Consider the following 11,154-nt stretch of genomic DNA (forward strand, 5'->3'; position numbering starts at 1 on the left):
CCTCGTTCATGACCACGTCTCTGAATCCACCAAGCTTCGGTGTCCATATCTGATCCATGAAGTAACGAATTTCGTCGACCTTTACTTCAAGATTCTTATCCATCCCCCATAAGGCTTCCCTCTGAGCTTCCTTGATTTGCGTGGACATGTGTGAATGGATCGTCATGGTTAATGATTTCACTTGGCGGCCCGAGTATTCCTTTCGACTAAGAGTATCAGCTACCACATTCGCTTTTCCTAGATGATAACGAATTTCACATTCGTAGTCATTCAATAGTTCAACCCATCGTCTTTGCCTCATGTTGAGTTCCTTTTGATTAAGGATGTGTTGAAGGCTCTTGTGATCGGTAAAGATTGTGCATTTTGTGCCGTAGAGATTGTGTCTCCAAATCTTTAAGGCGAAAACGACTGCTCCTAGTTCGAGGTCGTGTGTAGTGTAGTTGACCTCGTGCGTCTTGAGTTGTCTCGAGGCGTAGGCTATGACCTTTCCATACCGATGATGACATCAAAGCTCTTTATAGTGATCGGCATGGTGTAGGCTTAACCAATCCATACCGATGATGACATCAAATCTCTTTATAGTGATCGACATTAGATCGATTTGAAATGAATGCTCGTTTAGAGTTAGAGTGCAGCCTATGTACATATCGTTTGTGCTTTCTGTTCTACCGTTTTCTATTTCTACTGTAAATATCTTATTGAGTGATTGAGGGTTTTGTTTTAGTATGTGCTTGAATTTATGACTCATGAAACTCCTCTCCACACCACAATCAAAGATTATGCATGCATAAGTGTCACACCCCGAAAACCAAAGGCGGAAACGTTCCCAGGGTTGACTCCATGTTGTGTATCAAATCCAATGTACATAGTAATCACAGTAAAAAACCATTACATTACATATATCTGAAAGTTTATATTTGGTTCAAAAGTATATTATACAAAAGTTATACATATATCATATGAACAAAACGAGACGAGTCTTCTGAGCACTCCATCTTCACCAAAAGATATCGCCGGGTACCTGTCTAACTTGGACCTGAGAATACAAGCAGTTTGAAAATCAGCATAAAGCTGGTGAGTTCATAAGCGGTTTTGTTTTATGAAAATGTATCGATTTCCTTTAGTTTTCCAAAAAGGTTTGTTATCCAAGAAAATCCCATATTTTCTTATGTTAAATAGTTTCGTTATCTTTCATTACAGTTCAGTTACACGTTTTAAGTTAACCCCAGGAAAATCCCATATTTTCCTAAATGCAAGATTGATTGAATAACACAGAGTATAGTTTAATACACAAAACTATATATTGAAAATCATAGGATTACTATCCCGAATTAGACAAGGATACTATAATAAAGATGAACTGTAGATAGAAAGTATTTTGAAAACCTTGGGACTAACATCCCGAACCAGTTACTAGATAGTTTGATATACTAGAAAATATAGATTGATAATTTCATGGGACTACTAACCCGAATAAGATTGTTTGATAAAACCATGGGATCACTATCCTGAATTTGATATAAGATAGTTGAATAAAGTCATGGGATTACCATCCCGTACAAGATATAGATTTAAAACCATGGGATTACCATCCCGTACAAGATATATTTTCAAAACCATGGGATTTCCATCCCGAACGAGATATAGATATAAAACCATGGGATTATCATCCCGAACAAGATATAGATACAAAACCATGGGATTATCATCCCGAACAAGATATAGATTCTAAACAAATTCCTAGCTGTGAATGAATTTATATTAATACGTATTGTGAGTCGGGTAACCATACTGATATGACAACGAGACCTCCTTGACGTTAGTTAGACGTCGGACGATATACAGAATTTTTCACCCCAGGCGTGCCCGCCTAACTGTAGCTAGCAGTTAAGGTGTGGGATTGTCAGTCCCGAATAGATCTATTCACAAACTCCTCGCTCTCCCTCCAGGAGACTCTGGTTACACTTCCGGGGAGGGTTTACTAATCATCCATAAAGGGTAGTGACTATCTCACAAACTAGTATTAAACTATTCACAAATTTTTCATATGATATCAAACATACAAAGATTATGATACATGATACAGTGAAAATAGATACATACAATGAGATTATCTGGCAATACATTCAAATAATACAGAGATAAACTGAATCAGACATAGTTTATCTAATAACTTTTATATAGATATAAAAAAAATGCTAAAGAACCCCAAATTATTCCCATAATAATTTGATTAGTTTGGTTATTTTCTTAACTAAAATCCATTTAGTTGTAATTGATAAATCATTCCTTATGCTCAGCATAATACATAAGGAGTAAAAGAGTTTATAAGTTTGCCAGATATTATTTGAGACACGTCAATGTTATAATTCGAAAACAGTTATAGTTTGCTTGTATCCCCCCCCCCCCCCCCTGAAAACATTGAAAAACACGGAAAAAGGCGTAGGGGTATGAACTCACCGGACGAGAAATGTGACGATTTGGATGCTAAGAGTTGATCCGGGGCTTGTAAATACACGAGGTTCCTAATTATAATGTAAAGATACACATTTGTATCTAATTAGGACTTAGATTGATTATTTGATAGGGACAATTGCTTCTAGTCGCGAAAACACTCCGATACAAGTGTTTTGGAGGGACCCGGTGACATTTAGGGACACATATAGTTAGGATATTGAATTGGGACATCAAAGGAACACTCCATAGGGAGTTTACGGCCACAATGACCCTCTCCCCATGAGTTTACGGCCGTAAACTCATGGTGGGGTGAGTTAAGGGCAAAAATGGCTTGTAACACTTAAGGGAATACTTCTAGGTTTGGTTTTAAAGGCTTGGAATGGATTTAAATCACCAAAATGATTAATTTATGGGAGTTTACGGCCTAGCATAGGCTCCTGGCCGTAAACTCCTTAATCCTCATGAAAATGGTGTTAAATGATGCTAAAACAAATCACATGTGATTGCTAAAATTGTTTTAAGACCTTACATGCATTTGTTTGGAGTTTTGAAAGGGTTTTTGGAGTTTACGGCCTATGAGACCCCTCTCATGGCCGTAAACTCTCTTAGAGAGTATATACATGTGTTTTAATGCCAAAAACTTGTTTGTAAGGACTTCTAAAATTCATTCCAAGGCTTTAGGGGTGTTATAGGGGCTAAACAACACTTAAAAATGAATTTATACCACATTTTATGGATTTTACGGCCCAAGCACTTGCCTTGGCCGTAAACTCACAATAACCCCCCAAAATTTATGTTTCAAGTGTCCAAATGCTAAAACCAATATTCTATAATTCATATCTAAGCCTTATATGTGATTTGGAAGGGTTTAAGGTCAAGAAAACCCCAATAATATGAGTTTACGGCCCAAGCTTGTGCCTTGGCCGTAAACTCCTTCAAATCCAATAAAATCCATGTTTTAAATGCTCTAAGTCCATATCATGAAGTCCTTTAGCCATATCTAGAGTCCAATTGAGTTTAGGAAGGGGTTTAAGGGCTTAAAACCCTTCAACTTGGTGTTTACGACCTAGGTAGCTTCCTGGGCCATAAACTCATATATTGTGTCCCATTTAATGTTTAAATCTCGAATTTGGAAGCCAAATATGCTATAGATTAAGGGTAGGAAGGTACCTTAGGGATTTGAGGCCTTAAAATTGAGTTTTGGACCCTTAATCTTTGGATTTAGGAGAGAGGTTAGAGAGAGAGTAGAGAGAGAAGGAAAAAGCTTCAAATGAAAGGTTTAACATGTTTATATAGTTCCCAAAACTTGGACACGGTGGAATTCTACCTGATACCGGTCTTAAACGAGGCTTTTGGTCGCACCCGATTAAGTTTCCGTCACCCGGCGGGGACGTTTTTAAAACTTATGAAATAAATATTTTTGGGCTAAATTCATGAGTTTCTAAATGGTTTGGACACTCATTGAATGATAATAAACATATAATTTTAATTAACTAAACCCAAAAACGATATCGGGACATTTTGATCTACGACGAGTTATACAGGTAGAATGAGTTTTCGGCGATGAACAACTTCGGGTTGTTACATTATGCCCCCGTTAGAGGTAATTTCGTCCCGAAATTCAAAGAATAAGATACAGATCATGGATTGGAATGAGATACGAATGGATTTGTTGCCTCGGATCTTCACTTTCTCAAGCGGAATCTGGTCTCTGTTGGGCGTTCTAACGAATTCTCATTATCGGGACATGTCTTGGTTTCGTTCTTTGACTCTCTCTCAATCTACGATATCAATATGTTTTCTCATGGAAGTTCCATTCCTGGACGTCTTCGGTTTTCTCAAAGGAATCACTAGGGTTTCGTTGGGTAGATGCTTCTAAGGATTCGAGATGTGATGGTCTAGATAGATGTTACCAAGCTCTAAGGGCATCCGAAATCTGAAGGTTGCAGAATCGATCTCTACGAAGATCTCGAAAGGTCTGATGTGAGACTAAACTAGACGTTCGAAAGAAACTCCCGGGAATCCTTCGGGATAGACTTTTAGAGGAAAGAGTTGTTAACTTCCCGTTTCTCGATGATCATAGAAACGAAGGATGTGTGGTAATTCATATCGGGAAAACTTTTGAGTTCTAAGTCATAGAATGATACGAAAGTTTGATGCTGAAGTTCACGAGAACGGGGTCGAGGAAAGATCTAGACGAGCGACCCTTTCGAAACCAAGGATAACAACATGAATGAAACTCGGTCATTTCATGTTAAACATAGCATCAAAGTATTTTTGTAGAAAGTTTCCCCCTTTTTAAATCGAATGGAATAGAATAGTCCTCCGAACTGAGGATTCAATCTATAGGTACGAAGTTAGTGTTCTCTATCTCACTGGTTAGTTATCTCGACGGTACACATTTCGATTACATACGAAGGATTGAGTTTATAAAATGTTCGAATAGATAGATAACAGGTTTCCCTTTTTGTACTAAAATCGAAAAGAGTTGCAGGTATAAGAATTATCAAAGAGAAATATGCCTGCGGCGGCAGAGGGATCAGTGGTTGTAGCTGTCTTGGGGAAATTCCTTTTGAAATGCCCAGCTTCCCCACAATTGTAACAGGCCGGACTAATTCCCGCTCCGGATGATTGGTTCGTTGGCTTGGCTGGTTTTCTGCAGGTTCGCGCAAGATGGCCCTTATTGCCACAGTTGTCACAGATCCTTTCGCGACATGGACCATGAATGTGGTGGTGGTAGTTACACTTACCACACCAAGGAAGGGTACAAGTGTATCCACTGGCGGGAGTTTGGGCTGTGGAATCGACAGCCGAGACAGCAACAGGGGCAGTAGCAGCATGGACTGCTACCGTCTGTTGTTTCTTAGAAGACCCTTGCGTACTCTGGGCCTTCCGCTTGTTCCAAGATTTCTTTTTGCTTCCGCCTCCACTGGTAACTGGCTCGGGGGTGGTAGCTTCCTCATCAGAGTTGTCTTCATGGTCGATCAAGATTTTCGCAAGACATTTAGCGCTGTCATATGTGTCTGGCTTCGCAGCCAAGACATTCCCCTTTGTTGGCTGGGTCAACCCCCAGATGAACCTCTCTATCTTTTTAATCTCTGGGGTAACCATTCCCGGACAAAGTAACGCCAGATCATCAAATCTTGAGGTATAAGCAGCTATGTCAGAACCCTTCATCTTAAGGTTCCAAAGTTCGTGTTCTAGCTTCTGAACTTCGCCCCGAGGGCAATACTCTGCGAGAAGAAGCTCTCTCATAGCTTCCCAACCCATAGCATTGGCTACAGGTAAAGTTAAGGATTTGACTCGGCCGTTCCACCAAGTCAGGGCTTTGTCTAGGAAGGTACAGGCGGCAAACTTGACTCTATCAGACTCCGAACAGCCACATATTTCAAAGATTGATTCGATTCTCTCGAACCATCGGGTTAAAGCAATGACACCCCCTGTGCCATCGAAGAATGTCGGTTTTGCGTTCATGAAGTCTTTATAGGAACCCCCTTTTTGGTGTCCTTGGCCATCATCTGGGTTTTGGGTTCCACCTCCTGAACCCCTAGAGTTCAGTTGAGGTAAGAGAGCTGATATGGTAGCGGAAATGGTTGCCTGAAGTGTTTCCAAATCGATTTGAATAGGAGGTGGTGGCGGAGGAGGATTGTTGTTGTTCGTTGAGCTGGGTCTCTTTCTTGGAGGCATCTTGATCTAAAAAGATCAGGAAAGAGAGGATCATAAGTCCTCTGAATTGAATCAAGAGATACGGAACAAAGGATATCTCATCAAGATAGATATAGCATCATACAAAGCGATAAAGCAGGAAGGAGTTATCAAGACAGAACATTTTATCGCTAGAGGAATGATCAAGGAATAACGCGTATACGAGAATTTTTTTTTTTTTTACAAAGGATCGGCTCGAGAAATACTCCCATAGTATTTCATGGTTCGCTGCAGCGACGATTTGTTGTTTGGGATATTGGGTAAGTTTTAGGTATGCCGCATACCACAGTCACTCCCAAGCATATGTTGGCCATGTCTCGAATGAATATAGTTGGCCAGGCTATATTGACCCTAGACACGACTACATAACTGCCCAGGTTTAACCGCAGTGTACAACACCCATTTACTTATGTTTGTTCCACTTGTAGTTACGGATTTCGATGGCTCGGCATACTTAAATACTTTTGAAAATACTTATATTTTGTAGGATACTTTTAGTTCAGAGCACTTAGGCCCCTTAATGTTTATAGTTTTATACCATGTAAGGTTTGGTATACTCTGTTCACTATAAACAAGGGCTCTGATACCAATCTGTCACACCCCGAAAACCAAAGGTAGAAACGTTCCCAGGGTTGACTCCATGTTGTGTATCAAATCCAATGTACATAGTAATCACAGTAAACAACCATTACATTACATATATCTGAAAGTTTATATTTGGTTCAAAAGTATACTATACAAAAGTTATACATATATCATATGAACAAAACGAGACGAGTCTTCTGAGCACTCCATCTTCACCAAAAGATATCGCCGGGTACCTGTCTAACTTGGACCTGAGAATACAAGCAGTTTGAAAATCAGCATAAAGCTGGTGAGTTCATAAGCGGTTTTGTTTTATGAAAATGTATCGATTTCCTTTAGTTTTCCAAAAAGGTTTGTTATCCAAGAAAATCCCATATTTTCTTATGTTAAATAGTTTCGTTATCTTTCATTACAGTTCAGTTACACGTTTTAAGTTAACCCCAGGAAAATCCCATATTTTCCTAAATGCAAGATTGATTGAATAACACAGAGTATAGTTTAATACACAAAACTATATATTGAAAATCATAGGATTACTATCCCGAATTAGACAAGGATACTATAATAAAGATGAACTGTAGATAGAAAGTATTTTGAAAACCTTGGGACTAACATCCCGAACCAGTTACTAGATAGTTTGATATACTAGAAAATATAGATTGATAATTTCATGGGACTACTAACCCGAATAAGATTGTTTGATAAAACCATGGGATCAGTATCCTGAATTTGATATAAGATAGTTGAATAAAGTCATGGGATTACCATCCCGTACAAGATATAGATTTAAAACCATGGGATTACCATCCCGTACAAGATATATTTTCAAAACCATGGGGTTCCATCCCGAACGAGATATAGATATAAAACCATGGGATTATCATCCCGAACAAGATATAGATACAAAACCATGAGATTATCATCCCGAACAAGATATAGATTCTAAACAAATTCCTAGCTGTGAATGAATTTATATTAATACGTATTGTGAGTCGGGTAACCATGCTGATATGACAACGAGACCTCCTTGACGTTAGTTAGACGTCGGACGATATACAGAATTTGTCACCCCAGGCGTGCCCGCCTAACTGTAGCTAGCAGTTAAGGTGTGGGATTGTCAGTCCCGAATAGATCTATTCACAAACTCCTCGCTCTCCCTCCAGGAGACTCTGGTTACACTTCCGGGGAGGGTTTACTAATCATCCATAAAGGGTAGTGACTATCTCACAAACTAGTATTAAACTATTCACAAATTTTTCATATGATATCAAACATACAAAGATTATGATACATGATACAGTGAAAATAGATACATACAATGAGATTATCTGGCAATACATTCAAATAATACAGAGATAAACTGAATCAGACATAGTTTATCTAATAACTTTTATATAGATATAAAAAAAATGCTAAAGAACCCCAAATTATTCCCATAATAATTTGATTAGTTTGGTTATTTTCTTAACTAAAATCCATTTAGTTGTAATTGATAAATCATTCCTTATGCTCAGCATAATACATAAGGAGTAAAAGAGTTTATAAGTTTGCCAGATATTATTTGAGACACGTCAATGTTATAATTCGAAAACAGTTATAGTTTGCTTGTATCCCCCCCCCCCCTGAAAACATTGAAAAACACGGAAAAAGGCGTAGGGGTATGAACTCACCGGACGAGAAATGTGACGATTTGGATGCTAAGAGTTGATCCGGGGCTTGTAAATACACGAGGTTCCTAATTATAATGTAAAGATACACATTTGTATCTAATTAGGACTTAGATTGATTATTTGATAGGGACAATTGCTTCTAGTCGCGAAAACACTCCGATACAAGTGTTTTGGAGGGACCCGGTGACATTTAGGGACACATATAGTTAGGATATTGAATTGGGACATCAAAGGAACACTCCATAGGGAGTTTACGGCCACAATGACCCTCTCCCCATGAGTTTACGGCCGTAAACTCATGGTGGGGTGAGTTAAGGGCAAAAATGGCTTGTAACACTTAAGGGAATACTTCTAGGTTTGGTTTTAAAGGCTTGGAATGGATTTAAATCACCAAAATGATTAATTTATGGGAGTTTACGGCCTAGCATAGGATCCTGGCCGTAAACTCCTTAATCCTCATGAAAATGGTGTTAAATGATGCTAAAACAAATCACATGTGATTGCTAAAATTGTTTTAAGACCTTACATGCATTTGTTTGGAGTTTTGAAAGGGTTTTTGGAGTTTACGGCCTATGAGACCCCTCTCATGGCCGTAAACTCTCTTAGAGAGTATATACATGTGTTTTAATGCCAAAAACTTGTTTGTAAGGACTTCTAAAATTCATTCCAAGGCTTTAGGGGTGTTATAGGGGCTAAACAACACTTAAAAATGAATTTATACCACATTTTATGGATTTTACGGCCCAAGCACTTGCCTTGGCCGTAAACTCACAATAACTCCCCAAAATTTATGTTTCAAGTGTCCAAATGCTAAAACCAATATTCTATAATTCATATCTAAGCCTTATATGTGATTTGGAAGGGTTTAAGGTCAAGAAAACCCCAATAATATGAGTTTACGGCCCAAGCTTGTGCCTTGGCCGTAAACTCCTTCAAATCCAATAAAATCCATGTTTTAAATTCTCTAAGTCCATATCATGAAGTCCTTTAGCCATATCTAGAGTCCAATTGAGTTTAGGAAGGGGTTTAAGGGCTTAAAACCCTTCAACTTGGTGTTTACGGCCTAGGTAGCTTCCTGGGCCGTAAACTCGTATATTGTGTCCCATTTAATGTTTAAATCTCGAATTTGGAAGCCAAATATGCTATAGATTAAGGGTAGGAAGGTACCTTAGGGATTTGAGGCCTTAAAATTGAGTTTTGGACCCTTAATCTTTGGATTTAGGAGAGAGGTTAGAGAGAGAGTAGAGAGAGAAGGAAAAAGCTTCAAATGAAAGGTTTAACATGTTTATATAGTTCCCAAAACTTGGACACGGTGGAATTCTACCTGATACCGGTCTTAAACGAGGCTTTTGGTCGCACCCGATTAAGTTTCCGTCACCCGGCGGGGACGTTTTTAAAACTTATGAAATAAATATTTTTGGGCTAAATTCATGAGTTTCTAAATGGTTTGGACACTCATTGAATGATAATAAACATATAATTTTAATTAACTAAACCCAAAAACGATATCGGGACATTTTGATCTACGACGAGTTATACAGGTAGAATGAGTTTTCGGCGATGAACAACTTCGGGTTGTTACATTATGCCCCCGTTAGAGGTAATTTCGTCCCGAAATTCAAAGAATAAGATACAGATCATGGATTGGAATGAGATACGAATGGATTTGTTGCCTCGGATCTTCACTTTCTCAAGCGGAATCTGGTCTCTGTTGGGCGTTCTAACGAATTCTCATTATCGGGACATGTCTTGGTTTCGTTCTTTGACTCTCTCTCAATCTACGATATCAATATGTTTTCTCATGGAAGTTCCATTCCTGGACGTCTTCGGTTTTCTCAAAGGAATCACTAGGGTTTCGTTGGGTAGATGCTTCTAAGGATTCGAGATGTGATGGTCTAGATAGATGTTACCAAGCTCTAAGGGCATCCGAAATCTGAAGGTTGCAGAATCGATCTCTACGAAGATCTCGAAAGGTCTGATGTGAGACTAAACTAGACGTTCGAAAGAAACTCCCGGGAATCCTTCGGGATAGACTTTTAGAGGAAAGAGTTGTTAACTTCCCGTTTCTCGATGATCATAGAAACGAAGGATGTGTGGTAATTCATATCGGGAAAACTTTTGAGTTCTAAGTCATAGAATGATACGAAAGTTTGATGCTGAAGTTCACGAGAACGGGGTCGAGGAAAGATCTAGACGAGCGACCCTTTCGAAACCAAGGATAACAACATGAATGAAACTCGGTCATTTCATGTTAAACATAGCATCAAAGTATTTTTGTAGAAAGTTTCCCCCTTTTTAAATCGAATGGAATAGAATAGTCCTCCGAACTGAGGATTCAATCTATAGGTACGAAGTTAGTGTTCTCTATCTCACTGGTTAGTTATCTCGACGGTACACATTTCGATTACATACGAAGGATTGAGTTTATAAAATGTTCGAATAGATAGATAACAGGTTTCCCTTTTTGTACTAAAATCGAAAAGAGTTGCAGGTATAAGAATTATCAAAGAGAAATATGCCTGCGGCGGCAGAGGGATCAGTGGTTGTAGCTGTCTTGGGGAAATTCCTTTTGAAATGCCCAGCTTCCCCACAATTGTAACAGGCCGGACTAATTCCCGCTCCGGATGATTGGTTCGTTGGCTTGGCTGGTTTTCTGCAGGTTCGCGCAAGATGGCCCTTATTGCCACAGTTGTCACAGATCCTTTCGCGACATGGACCATGAATGTGGTGGTGGTAG

Source organism: Lactuca serriola, chromosome 3 (assembly GCF_051521515.1).
Source record: "Lactuca serriola cultivar US96UC23 chromosome 3, Lser_US96UC23_V15, whole genome shotgun sequence".
NCBI classification, from domain to species: domain Eukaryota; kingdom Viridiplantae; phylum Streptophyta; class Magnoliopsida; order Asterales; family Asteraceae; genus Lactuca; species Lactuca serriola.